Here is a 13,092-nt window from a genome sequence, read left to right on the forward strand (position 1 = left end):
CCTTGCCTAAATAGTCCGGCCCTCAGAACTTGTCATTGGAGCAAATCTGGCTCAATGGGAGTTTGACAGCCCTGTCATAGAGGAAAGGAAACATGTAGTATGATTGCAGACATCACAGGGTATGATTTTATTTTTACTTATACTTTGTAATGCTTATGGGACAGTAACCAGGCTTTTCCAGACCAGTGGCATTTATTGCTGCCTCCCTGCAGTTTTGCTGATTTGGTTCTGGGGCCTCAGTGATCTAAGAGTGGTGGGTTGGTCCCCAGAAGCGGGCTGTGGAGCAGTTTTCTGTGGGTCATGAAAACATTAGTAGCTGATAGTTTATGATGCAGCCCTATGCATGAATTTATTCTCTGTTTCCCTGATTTATCAGGTTTATTTCTTGAGATCTTTAGACAACAGTTAAAAGTTACATTATCATGGAAAATAAAATGCATATGTGCATATTCTCAAAGGGCTTCTGTAATATTAAGAGCTCTTTTTGTCCCGTTTCTTTGTTCATTTGAGGTCCAACTGCAGCATTTTTAGCAAATAAATCTGAGCTGTTGAAATGTTTCAGAATTTAGTTTGCTATTTCTTTGGCTGTGGTGGCCTGGGGCGAGATCAGTGAGAACCACTGGTTGGATGGGAGTATAGAATGTCAGTGAAAGGAATGCATCTCAGCTTAACTCCACATCATCCAATGAATAATTTAAACAGAATAAAAAATATTTTAACAATAATTAAGGGAAAGTTTTAAAAAGGAATTTCTGTGTTTTCTGTTTTAGTGCTCATCTCTGAACAGGTTTTAGACCAGACTCTTAGACCAGAGGGGAAACCACTGTAGTTGTTAGACGAGCTGGTAATAAAAGCAAGAATAACTCAGTATGTGCCCAGGAGCACAATGGTTGCATTTTGTCAATAACTGTAAGGTGATGAAAGACTAATTCAGAGAGATTACCGATATGAGATTCCAATTTTAATCAAAGCCTAAAATCACAATCTTGGTATCTGTGCAAGGGCATGCAGGAGTATCTCTCATAATTTTAGCTGCTAACTGAGACCTGAACCAGGGCAGCTGAGTCAACGTCAAACGATGACCTAGTCAAATAAAAAGGTGATAAATAGATGGACAGTCTTCTTATCATTTGCTGTGGTTATGTATGATCCCTGTTATGTATGATATGTGTGATCATGTATGATAACTGTGATATGATGGCCCTGCTCCATTTTTGGTACATCATCAGTAACGTCTGCATCACTACAGTGCTCAAAGAAGGATGCAGACAAAAGGGGAATTTCCTTACACATACTATACGTATGTTATTGTATTTTCTCTTATTCATAAACATCACAAAAATTATGTTCCCCATAATTTAGAAAATATCATTCAACTTTAATTTTGGAAACAAGTATACATTTAACGACTGCACAAATAAGCTGAATCAAAAGTCCTTTTGTGAAAGTTATTCTCTCAATCATTAATGTCTACTCTGTTAATAATGCTCTTTAATGCCTGTTAAAAAGTGTTTAATGCAGAATTAGTTTGTTTCTTTCAATGAATGATTACATATTTGTTGATTAGTGTTCACTGGTGTGGGTTTTTTACAAACATAGCTTTGGCAGTCTTCTTTTGGCACACAGATAGACTCTCACTGACCTTCATATAACCCCGGCCTGATTAGTGTAATGGAGCTGATAGATGACAGCAGGTGCATGGCCAAAACTCAGCAGGTCATGGGGAATATGGCCAAAGGCACTGGCATATCTAACTCAGTGTTCTGTACCTAACAGATTTTTTTTTTATCATGTGTGCCGTCCAGGGCCGTTTCTTGATATAGGTGGACTATGCAAATGCAAAGGGCCTGACAACCTACTAGGGGCCCCTAAAGCTGAATGTTCATTCTCTCTGAGGAGAACAAAAATTGCCTGTCTTTATCCCTTAAATGCTTAAAAATAAATGTCAGATTGAAATAAGATGCAATGATACACTGAGGGGCCAGATGTCTGCAATGTCTCAGATTTTTGCCACTTATCATTACTTCAAGATTACTTCAGATTAATTTATCAAGTTTACTGTGTATTTTATAGGCCTAAATTAAACAACACTAGTTATTTATTAAGTGGCTAATAGATATTAGGTCTACTGTTAATTGTTTTGGACTTTTGTGTCAGTGGATTATTGCTAACTCAACTGAGTTAGTTGTAGTCTTCCTCTTTGCTAACCTGACATGCCAGATGGATGTGTTTCCCACATCCATCTGGGAAAGCTTCGATAGGAAACGTTTGGGAAAAGGCAGAGGCTTTGAAAAAACTCGGAGTGTGATTGGATGAACATTCTGTCTGTCATATCTCTATGGACCAATCAGAGCAACAAAACACGTTGTGTGTGCACAGTTACCGAGGAATAACACGAAACATGGCGACTGTAGACAAGTCAGTACTCGACTTTTGTGGTTTTTGAAAAGAAATCAACTCACTGCTGTTCTTTGTTCTTCTTTTAACAAAGAAATGTCATCAAGTTCTGGTAAAACTGGCGCTTTTGCAGCATCCACGCTAAGCTCTTCCGCCATAATTGCCTTGGCCTCTTGTTGCTGCTAGCGTACATCATGACTCCACCGCCCCTGAAAGGCGCCCCTCATTGCTTTTTGGTCCTGCCACTTTCTAACCGGGGCCAAACGGTTCAGGTTTATTAGAATATTTATTGACAATACAGTTTGCTAGTTTGAATAATCCTCCCTCCATCCCCATAGCTGACTTAAATTTTGGATGTAGTATTTTGTTATTCAGAAGAACCATAATATCAAAATATAATGTAAACTATGCGATATGTATATTTGACTGTTAGCTCTGCCCAGAGAAAAAAATATAGATTAACAGCATAAATAATTTGATATGAGAGGTTATCATGACTGCAGTCTGTTTAGCTTATGAGGCATGTTGGTGGATTGTCTAATGGATAAGGAATCTCTCCTTGTAGTTTAGCAAACTAGGGGCCTCCAAACAGCATCTTGCCCAGGGCCCTGAAAAGGCTAGAAATGGCCCTGGTGCCATCACACCTCTTTTACCTGAAGCCTGCTACTTAATCCATGGGTTTAAAACTGTGAAAATGTCCTCTGCACTAAAAGAAACTAAATGTCACAAACTCTCAAGGAAAGCTAATCCACATGCTTCTTCACTGTCATAATTAGTTTAGAAAAGAAATCAAACATCTTTGACAGCAGTGCAACATGACTTCTCTGTCTCTGCAGGCCCTAAAGCTCTGGCGATCTTAACGTCTATATGTGAGGAAGAGGCCACATTCTACATTTCAGATCCTGGTTAACACAGGTTAATATCTAATCTGCCAGACAGAAATGTCACCAGATGCAGATAGCGATGATGCAATCAGTGTGTAAGTGAACAAAGGTCAAACATAAAACCATATCAAAATAAGAAAAGGGTCTTATAAAATACTACAGCAATGTGCCAGGACAGTAAAGGCATGCGATAGTCTATGTGTCCTAGCATTAGAAAACAAACAAGACTGCACAGCTCATTTCAAGTCTCTTGGTTTTTCTTTGATGCCCAGATTTTCAATTTGTAAGAATGCAATAAAGATAAGAGGCTGAGAATCTAAATAAGACTGTATTTAGGTCACAGACCTCATCTGATAAGATTTATATCAAGGATTTTAGTCCTGCCTAGTTTCAAAAGTAACCTGAAGACATGGGGTCTGTAGGGTTTTTCTAAGTAGAAAAGTCAAAGTCATTTTTTCTAATTAATGCTAAATGAATATTCACCTCAACAAGTAAAGTCAACCACAAAGAAACACACCATTTGGTAGCTGTGTGAACATGTAACTTAATTCATTGCTGGTGGTTTGATCCATGGGTTTTCACTGATAACCAATAGAAGTTCATTGACAGCAAAACATCTTATTTTATTTTGAAACCAGGCAAAGGTCCAACCTCTCCATCCAGTTACTTCCTCCTGTCAAATTATCAGTCAACCTCTACTGGCTAGGACTGAAAAATCTCTCCATGTCATCCTGACCAGACAGGTTTTATCAAAGGTGGAGCATGCTCTCATAACAGATTATTCAACCTTGTGCAGCTTTTAAATAAGCCACAATCCGACACTGGTTCCCTTCACTTGACAAAGAAAAAGCATTGAAGAGCTTAGCAGGGATTTTTATTTACAACATTACATAAATTCAGAGTCACAGGATAATTTATTAATTTATTATTAGGGTCATCGTCACCACGTATGGTTAATGCCACATAGTTGTACTCTTCTCAACAGCAGCAGGCAACCACTCTCTATCACTCCATTAAACTTCTGTCCGACAGAGCCAGTCAGTCAAAAGCATTCATAATTTCACCAGAGAGCAGAACAAATATTCTGTATCTTCTTCCTCCTTCAGGAGCCTCGCCACCCCTCACAAATATTCTATGCTAATAAATCATACTCAGAACTTGCCGATTACTCAGTTAACTGGTAACCTGCCGTCCTGCCACTCACCTCTGACAGATGGGATGTGGTTGCCCAGTTAACACCTGATCACATCCCCACAGGTGAAATCAGGTAGCTGTCAGAACTGTTAACCCTGAATTTAACACCATGGTAAATGTATTTGAGCTTATGTAGCACTTTAGTAGTCGTCTGACTGCTCAGAGTGCTTTTATACCGCAGGTCACAACAACACCCATACACTCACACAATCAGGGTTACGCTTCTGTCCAAGGACATAAATATGTGACTGCAGAAGCAGAGAATTGAACCCTCTACCATCTGGATGCCAGACACTTGACCACTGTTACTCAAATCAACACAAGGTGGCCTCACTTGGTGAATATTCTTAAGATCACTGTCAATCAAACTGACAATATATCTGTTTTCAACAATAAAACCATAGCTCCAGTTTTTTCCTGTCATAGGCCTGCAGTTGGAACAACCTAGATTTCACCATCATCAAAAAAACATTAAACTGAACCACCTAGAGGGACAAATCACTTATCTCCATCACATCATCCATGAGTCACTTTTTGTTCCCAACATCTGGTCCAGAATCTTGCCATGAAAACAAAAATTACAATCAGGGGTTTCGATACCTCCGTTTCTCTCCAAACCTCTGAATGGAAGTAAGACCCTATTGGTCAACTTCTGGTCCAAAATCAGTAAAACAAGACCATCAACTGCAAAACCACAACCAAACCTAGCCAGTGCAGCATCATTTATAGAACACTACACAGGTGACATTTACAGAAAATAGGTTTCAATTAATAGACACAATAATACTCTCATACCTGATCTCTGGCATTACAAACCACACAGGCGAAGGTCCAAGTCCCTTTATCTGCCCAGGTCTGCACCGTAGGAGGCATATCTTTATTACAGTTTCACAAATATTAATACCACACACTCATTACAGGAACAACTACTGCCAAGTAGATAACTTAAAAACTAACATGTTGCATCACAAAAGTCTTCTGACTGAAAATTTATCTTTACTCTGCTACCCTCAACCACACAACTCTAAGGCTGTAGTTCATAGGTTTGTCATCCTACTTTCTTCAACAAGACAGAAAACACTGTAATGTTTTAGACATGTCTGATTTTTTAATATTCTATTAAATAATAACAGCCCTTTTAAATATTAAACTCTTGAATGTGTTAAAGGTGAGAGAGCCTGAATTACAACTAAACTTGACCAACTGCATGAATTCCAGTTGGGGCAAAACTGAATTTCAAGCCCCTTCATTCATTTATTGCATTTTAATATAGCGTTGCTCTCCCTGAGCCACCTCTGCGCTCTCAAGTGCTGGGAAAAGGCAAGAAGGCAGTGGGCACAAAGTATTTTCTCTTAGCTTCACATTTTTAAATGACCTGCTTACAAGAAATAAAACAACAACAACCAAGTATGGCTGAATCTCTTCAGTACCAGGCATGATGGGTATCCACGTATAAAGCAAAAGCACACCCATAAACTTCGACTTCCCTGCATTAATGATGCAAATGCTTGTTCTTGTCTGCATGATTGTATCATGCGCATAAAGGTCATTTTAAAGAGTCTGGCTCACGCTATGCCACCTTAAATCCACCTAGGCACAGCAGTGCTTTAAGCTAAATAACACAATCTGTAGTCTAACATCCTCACAATCACAAAGCTACCATGCTGATGATCAGAGTTCAGAGATTTTCATGTTCTCCTGACATTTAATAACAAGCAATAATTAGTAGTTTGCCCTGTGGGGGGCTCAAGATTGAAAGGTTATGTGATCATTGTTCATCCTGTGGCATCCCGGGTATGACTTCTCCAATTCAAGCAAAAGATATGCAAAATAAGTCAACACATACAGTTCACACTTAAATGGACATATTTTACCCTTTTAAGAGACGTTTCTATCGTTCTCAGAGGTCCCTAAAGCATGCCTGTGATGTTTGTTGCTGTAAAAACACTCCAGTTTAGGATTTTTGCGTGTCTGAAAACCCCTCTCCTTCAGCCCTGCTCAGAACGAGCTGTGTCTGTGGCTTTAAATGTTAATGAGCTGTCTGACTCCACCCCTGACCACACCCCTCTCAGGAAATGGATGCAGTACTCCTGATGTTACAGACACTTTTATCCAAAGTTAAGGATGGATCTGGGGTTAGTCAGCAGGGTAACCCACTGAGCTATCCAGCATCTCAGCTGGCAGCTGAGAGGAGGATCAGGAGAGGAGGGCGGAACTTTCTTCTAAGTGGAGAGGGCCAACCAAACCTGGGGGTGGTGCTTACTCCCCATGTGACATCATGAGGGTAAAATTTGAGAACGGCTTGTTTCAGCACATTTTCTGAAAGGTGGAGAAAGGGGGGGAGGGAATGGATTTTTCTGGTATTTGAGGGGATTGTGGACAGGCCTGAAAAAGCCTGAAAAAGTGATTTTTACATAATATGTCCCCTTTAAAAGAGACTCAGACTTTTGGCAATTCAAGGAGAATAAAATTAACTTATTGTGGTGTGTTCAAAGTCATGGAGAAATTGGCATATTAGTTTTTAGTGAGAAATTTTAATAAATGTGGAGAAATGTTTGTTTAATTAGTAATATAAAATAGATATCAAGTATGAGTTCAGTTAAAAACATGTTGTCTTATTTCAGCACACATTTTCTTAAGGTGGAGAAAGAGAGGTAAAGAGAGGTGGAAGGAAATGGATTTGTCTGGAATTTGAGGAAATGGTGGACAGGCCAGGGGCACAGATTTTTGTTAGGAAAGCCTGAAAAAGTGATTTTTGCATATGTCCCCTTTAACTTTTATAGGTCTCACAAAAAATGTATGTCCTTTATTCTGTCATTACTCTGTTGCTACAGTTAGAAATGTTTATTAAACAGATTCATCCTGTGAGAAAGTAACAGTCTGTCAATACGAGCATGACGATGAAGATTCAGAGAACTTTATGTCCTGTCTGGATGTAGAAATAATTCACTTTCAAATGATGATGGACAATGTTCAAGTTTATTTTCCAGCACAAAAAATTTAGTTCATGTAGCTCATCCAAATGTTAATATCCTGCGTTTAAAGAGTGGGCCTAAAATAAAAGTTAAATGCTGATAAAAACAAAAGTACACGGCGCCATTGTCTATCCGTTCACACGCTCTCATTGAAAACTCTAATGTCTTGAAAGCTACTTAAAATGTGATAAATTGGATATGAAAGCCAGGCCCGTGTCTTTGCCAGTGATCAGATGGCCATGACACAGGCATTTGAATTCATCTTTCCCTTAAACAAAAGTGACAGTCTTAAATAATTTAATTAGAAGAGACGAAAGATTTAAACACCATTTCCCTTACTACCTGAAAACATCCTGGGACTATCAGAGCACAAATCTGGCTGGAGGGGAGGGTAATCTTATCAGCTGCTTATATATTCTGGGCTCTGCTGTGGAGCCTGTACCAGTAATTACATTTATCATGATCTGAGAGTCAAGAGGGTGATTACAATCACAGCAGGAATGGAGCATCTCCTGGAAAATATCCAACTTAGAGCAGAAGAGGAGAGGATGCAGTGTTTTACTTTCACATGGTCTCACAGTTTATTAGCATTTTTAATCCATTCTTCATTTACACACACGAATAACACAAATAGTATGGCACTATAAAAATGGAGTCTTTTGAATTTCAGAAGTGACTTGCTCTTTGTGTTTAACGGTACCTAGTTAAGTTGAAAAGACTTGATCACATTATCTGGAAATCATAATCACACTGACTGAACTAAATCCTTTTGTTGGCCAGATATTAAAAAAAAAAAATCTTAAAGTAATCAACTTGCAATACATAATCTTTGTAAGGCTTTGAGCACTTCCAGCAAAATAGTTTAAGCATGCCTAAATACAATCAGCAGTAAAATACAATTATTACCAGATGTAACCACTGTATTTTCAATACCGTTAAGGGGGACATTTGTAAAATACATTCAGAAGGATCAGATGACATTAGTTAGATTTCATAGAAGCAGAAAAAAATGCATATACCAAACTACAGTGTTTGCAGAACCTGATTTGCATCGTCTTAAGTGGACACACTGCACGGTCTTAATGAAATCTCTAAACGAGAGTCATTTAGCATGTAGGCCCAACTGGGATGCTTTGGGACGATGGTTTCCATTATGAGCATAAAGAGCATGAACTGTTGGTGAAGGTTTTAGAAGAAATATCAATCATGGACGAAAATATCAGCACCCCTGGAATTTTTTCAGAAAATACACCATTTCTCCCCAAAATAGTTGCAATTACATTATTAAAGAGAGGGGCGGAGCTGTCAACTGAGCACCACCTGGTTGTGAGTTGGCTCCGCTGGTGGGGAGGAAGCCGGTCAGACCTGGCAGGCCCAAATGTATGGTGAGGGTCTGCTGGGAACGTCTGGCAGAGTCCCCCTGTCAGAAGGCGCTTCGACTCTCACCTCCGACAGAGCTTCAACCACGTTCCGGGGGAGGCGTGGGACATTGAGTCCGAGTGGGCCGTGTTCCGTGCCTCTGTTGTTGAGGTGGCTGATAGAAGCTGCGGCCGTAAGGTGGTCGGTGCCTGTCGTGGCACAACCCCCGAGCCCGCTGGTGGACACCAGCGGTGAGGGATGCCGTCAAGCTGAAGAAGGAGTCTTATCGGGCCTTTTTGGCCTGTGGGACTCCAGAGGCAGCTGACAGGTACTGGCAGGCCATCGGTTTGCGGCTTCAGAGGTTGCCAAGGCAAAAACTCAGATGTGGGTGGAGTTCGGAGAGGCCATGGAGAATGACCTCCGTATGGCTTCAAGAAGATTCTGGACCACCATCCGGCGTCTCAGGAGGGGGAAGCAGTGCATTGTCAACACTTTGTACGGTGGAGATGGCGCGCTGTTGACCTTGACTCAGGACATTGTGGGTCGGTGGAAAAAATACTTTGAAGACCTCCTCAATCCCATCGACACGCCTTCTGATGAGGAAGCAGAGTCTGGGGATGCGGATGTGGGCTCTTGTATATCTGGGGCTGAGGTCGCTGAGGTGGTCAAAAAGCTCCTCGGTGGCAGGGCCTAGGGGGTGGAAGAGATCCACCCTTAGTTCCTCAAGACTCTGGATATTGTAGGGCTGTCGTGGCTGACACGCCTTTGCAACATCGCGTGGACATCAGGGACAGTGCCCTGACAACAACGTTGGACCCATAAACTGTTGTCTCTTACTTGTTTACCTCTTGAAGCTAGCCGTTGTGACTTCCCATTGATGCTATTGATGCCTTTGAATCCCTACAGCAGCTTTCTCAGTGAGCCTGGAACTCGTGTGACTTTTGGGGACTTTAATGACTAAATCCACACCAGTAAACCCAACACTGAACGTCTTTTTATCCATTTAAATCCAACTACAATCATTTATTACCGCTAGCTTGAATGCTAACTGCCATATGTTTACCCTCTGTGAAGGTCTGTCAGCCAATGACAGGCTGTTCTGTAATCACGTGATGCTGCCCGAATAGAGCATAATGGAGACATAGAGAGAGCCTGTGATGCAGCCCCCTGTATTATTGTTTTAATATTTCGGAGTAAAACTCAATAATCAGCAGAAAAACAACTTTAGTGTCACAAAGATGCTGTACATTATGATTCTATTAGTTCAGCCATGTTCTGAGTCAAATGTGGGTCTAAAATAATTTGCTAGTCTGCACGGTCAGTCAAGAAAGTTCACTCTGCTATCGGATCAGGACTCGGTATCAGCTGATACCTAACAATTGGTATAGGGGAGGAAAAAATGGTGTCTGAACACCTCTATGTAAAAACGGAAATTTCTCAGTCTTCCTAGGTCACCTGGAAGGGTGTGTTCCAATTATAGAGGGATTACACTCCTCAGCCTCCCCGGTAAGGTCTATTCAGAGGTCCTGGAGAGGAGGGTCCGTTGGATAGTCGATCCTCAGATTCAGGAGGAGCAATGTGGTTTTCATCCTGGCCATGGAACAGTGGATCAACTCTACACTCTCGGTAGGGTCCTAGAGGGTGCATGGGAGTTTGCCGAACCAGTCTACATGTGTTTTGAGGATCTGGAGAAGGCATTCGACCATGTCCCACAAGGAATCCTGTGGAGGGTGCTCTGGGAGTATGGAGTGCCGGACCCCCTGATAAGGGCAGTTCGGTCCCTGTACGAACAGTGCCAGAGCTTGGTCCGCATTGCCGAAAGTAAGTCGGACTCGTTCCCGGTGCGTGTTGGACTCCGCCAGGGCTGCCCTTTGTCACCAGTTCTGTTCATAACTTTTATGGGCAGAATTTCTAGGCGCAGCCAGGGTGTTGAGGGCATCCGGTTTGGTGGCCTCAGGATTGGATCTCTGCTTTTCGCGGATGATGTGGTCCTGTTGGCTTCATCAGATCGGGACCTCCAGCTCTCTCTGGAACGGTTTGCAACCGAGTGTGAAGCAGCTGGGATGAGAATCAGCACTTCCAAATCTGAGGCCATGGTCCTCAGTCGGAAAAGGGTGGAATGCCATCTCCAGGTTGGGAATGAGATCCTGCCCCAAGTGGAGGAGTTCAAGTATCTCGGGAGCTTGTTCACGAGTGAGGGAAGAATGGAGTGGGAGATCGACAGGCTGATCGGTGCAGTGTCAGCAGTGAAGCGGTGAAGAAAGAGCTGAGTTGAAAGGCGAAGCTCTTGATTTACTGGTCGATCTACAATCCCACCCTCCCCTATGGTCATGAGCGGTCGGTAGTGACTGAAAGAACAAAATCACGGATACAGGCAGCTGAAATGAGTTTCCTCTGCAGGGTGTCTGGGTTCTCCCTTAGAGATAGGGTGAGAAGCTCGGCCATCCGGGAGAGACTCGGAGTAGAGCCACTGCTCCTCTGCATTGAGAGGAGCCAGATGAGGTGGCTCAGGCATCTGGTCCGGATGCCTCCTGGATGCCTCCCTGGTGAGGTGTTCCGGTCAAGTCCCACTGGGAGGAGGCCCCAGGGAAGACCCAGGACATGCTGGAGAGACTATGTCACTCGGCTGGCCTGGGAACGCCTCGGGATCCCCTGGGAAGAGCTGTATGAAGTGGCCGGAGAGAGGGAAGTCTGGGCTTCCCTGCTTAGGCTGCTGCCCCTGCGACCCGATCTCGGATAAGCAGAAGAAGATGGATGGACGGACATGTTTATTTCCTTCATGTGCATTGGAACAACACAAAAAAATCTGAAGAAAAAAGACAAAATCGACATAATTTTACACAAAACTCAAAAAACGGGCTGGACAAAATGATTGGCACCCTTTTAAAATTGTGGGTAAATCATTTTATTTCAAGCATGTGATGCTCATTTAAACTCACCTGTGGCAGTAACAGGTGCTGCAATCTAGAAATCACAGCTGAAGCCAGTTAGAATGTCTAAAAGTTGACTCAACCTTTGTGTTGTGTGCCTGTGTGTGTCACACCAACCATGGAGAAGAGAAAGAGGAGCCTTGAGAATTGTCTGACGACTTAAGAAGCAACATTGTGGAAAAATATGAACAATCTCAAGGTTTCAAGACCATTTTCAGAGATGTTGAAATTCCTTTGTCCACTGTATGTAATATAATCAAGAAGTTTATAACCACGGAACTGTGGCTAATCTCCCTGGACGTGGACGGAAGAGATAAACTGACAAAAGAATGCAACGCAGGATAGTTGGAATGGTGGATAAACATCCTCAGTCAACTTCCACACAAATTCAGGCCGTCCTGCAGACTCAGGGTGCAAAAGTATCAGGTCAGGCCATACATCATAATCTGAATGAGATGAAGCGCTATGGCAGGAGACTAAGCAGAACCCCACTGCTGACAAAGAGACATAAAAAAGCCAGACTGGAATTTGCAAAAATGTACCTGAGTAAGCCTCAGTCCTTCTGGGAGAACATTTTGTGGACAGATGAGACTAAGGTAGAGCTTTTTGGAAAAGCACATCATTCTACTGTTTACAGAAAACAGAATGAGGCCTACAAAGAAAAGAACACAGTACCTACAGTCAAACATGGTGGAGCTTCAAGGATGTTTTGGGGTTATTTTGCTGCCTCTGGCACTAGGTGCCTTGACTGCGTGCAAGGAATCATGAAATCTGAGACTATCAAAAAATTTGGGGCCGTAATGTAGGACCTAGTGTCAGAAAGCTGGGTCTGCTTCAGAGGTCATGGGTGTTCCAGCAGGACAATGACCCCAAACATACCTCAAAAAGCACCAAGAAATGGTTGGAGACAAAGCTGGAGAGTTCTGAAGTGGCCAGCAATGAGTCCAGATCTAAATCCCATTGAACACCTATGGAGAGATCTCAAAACTGCTGTTGCAAGAATCACCCTTCAAATCTGAGAGACCTGGAGCAGTTTGCAGAAGAGTGGTTCAAAATTCCGGCTGAGAGGTGTAAGAAGCCTGTTGATGGTTACAGGAAGCGATTGGTTTTAGTTGTATTTTTTTCCGAGGTTGTGCAACCAAATATTAAGTTGAGGGTGCCAATCATTTTGTCCGGCTTTTTTTTTTTAAGTTTTGTGTAAAATTATGTCAATTTTTCTTTTTTCTTTGGATATTTTGTGTTATTCCAATGCACATAAAGGGAATAAACACATGTATACCAAAAACATTTGTTGATCGCAACAATTTCTGGGAGAAATGATGTATTTTCTGGAAAAATTCCAGGGGTGCCAAT

The sequence above is a fragment of the Cheilinus undulatus genome, linkage group 15 (assembly GCF_018320785.1).
Source record: "Cheilinus undulatus linkage group 15, ASM1832078v1, whole genome shotgun sequence".
NCBI classification, from domain to species: Eukaryota; Metazoa; Chordata; class Actinopteri; order Labriformes; family Labridae; genus Cheilinus; species Cheilinus undulatus.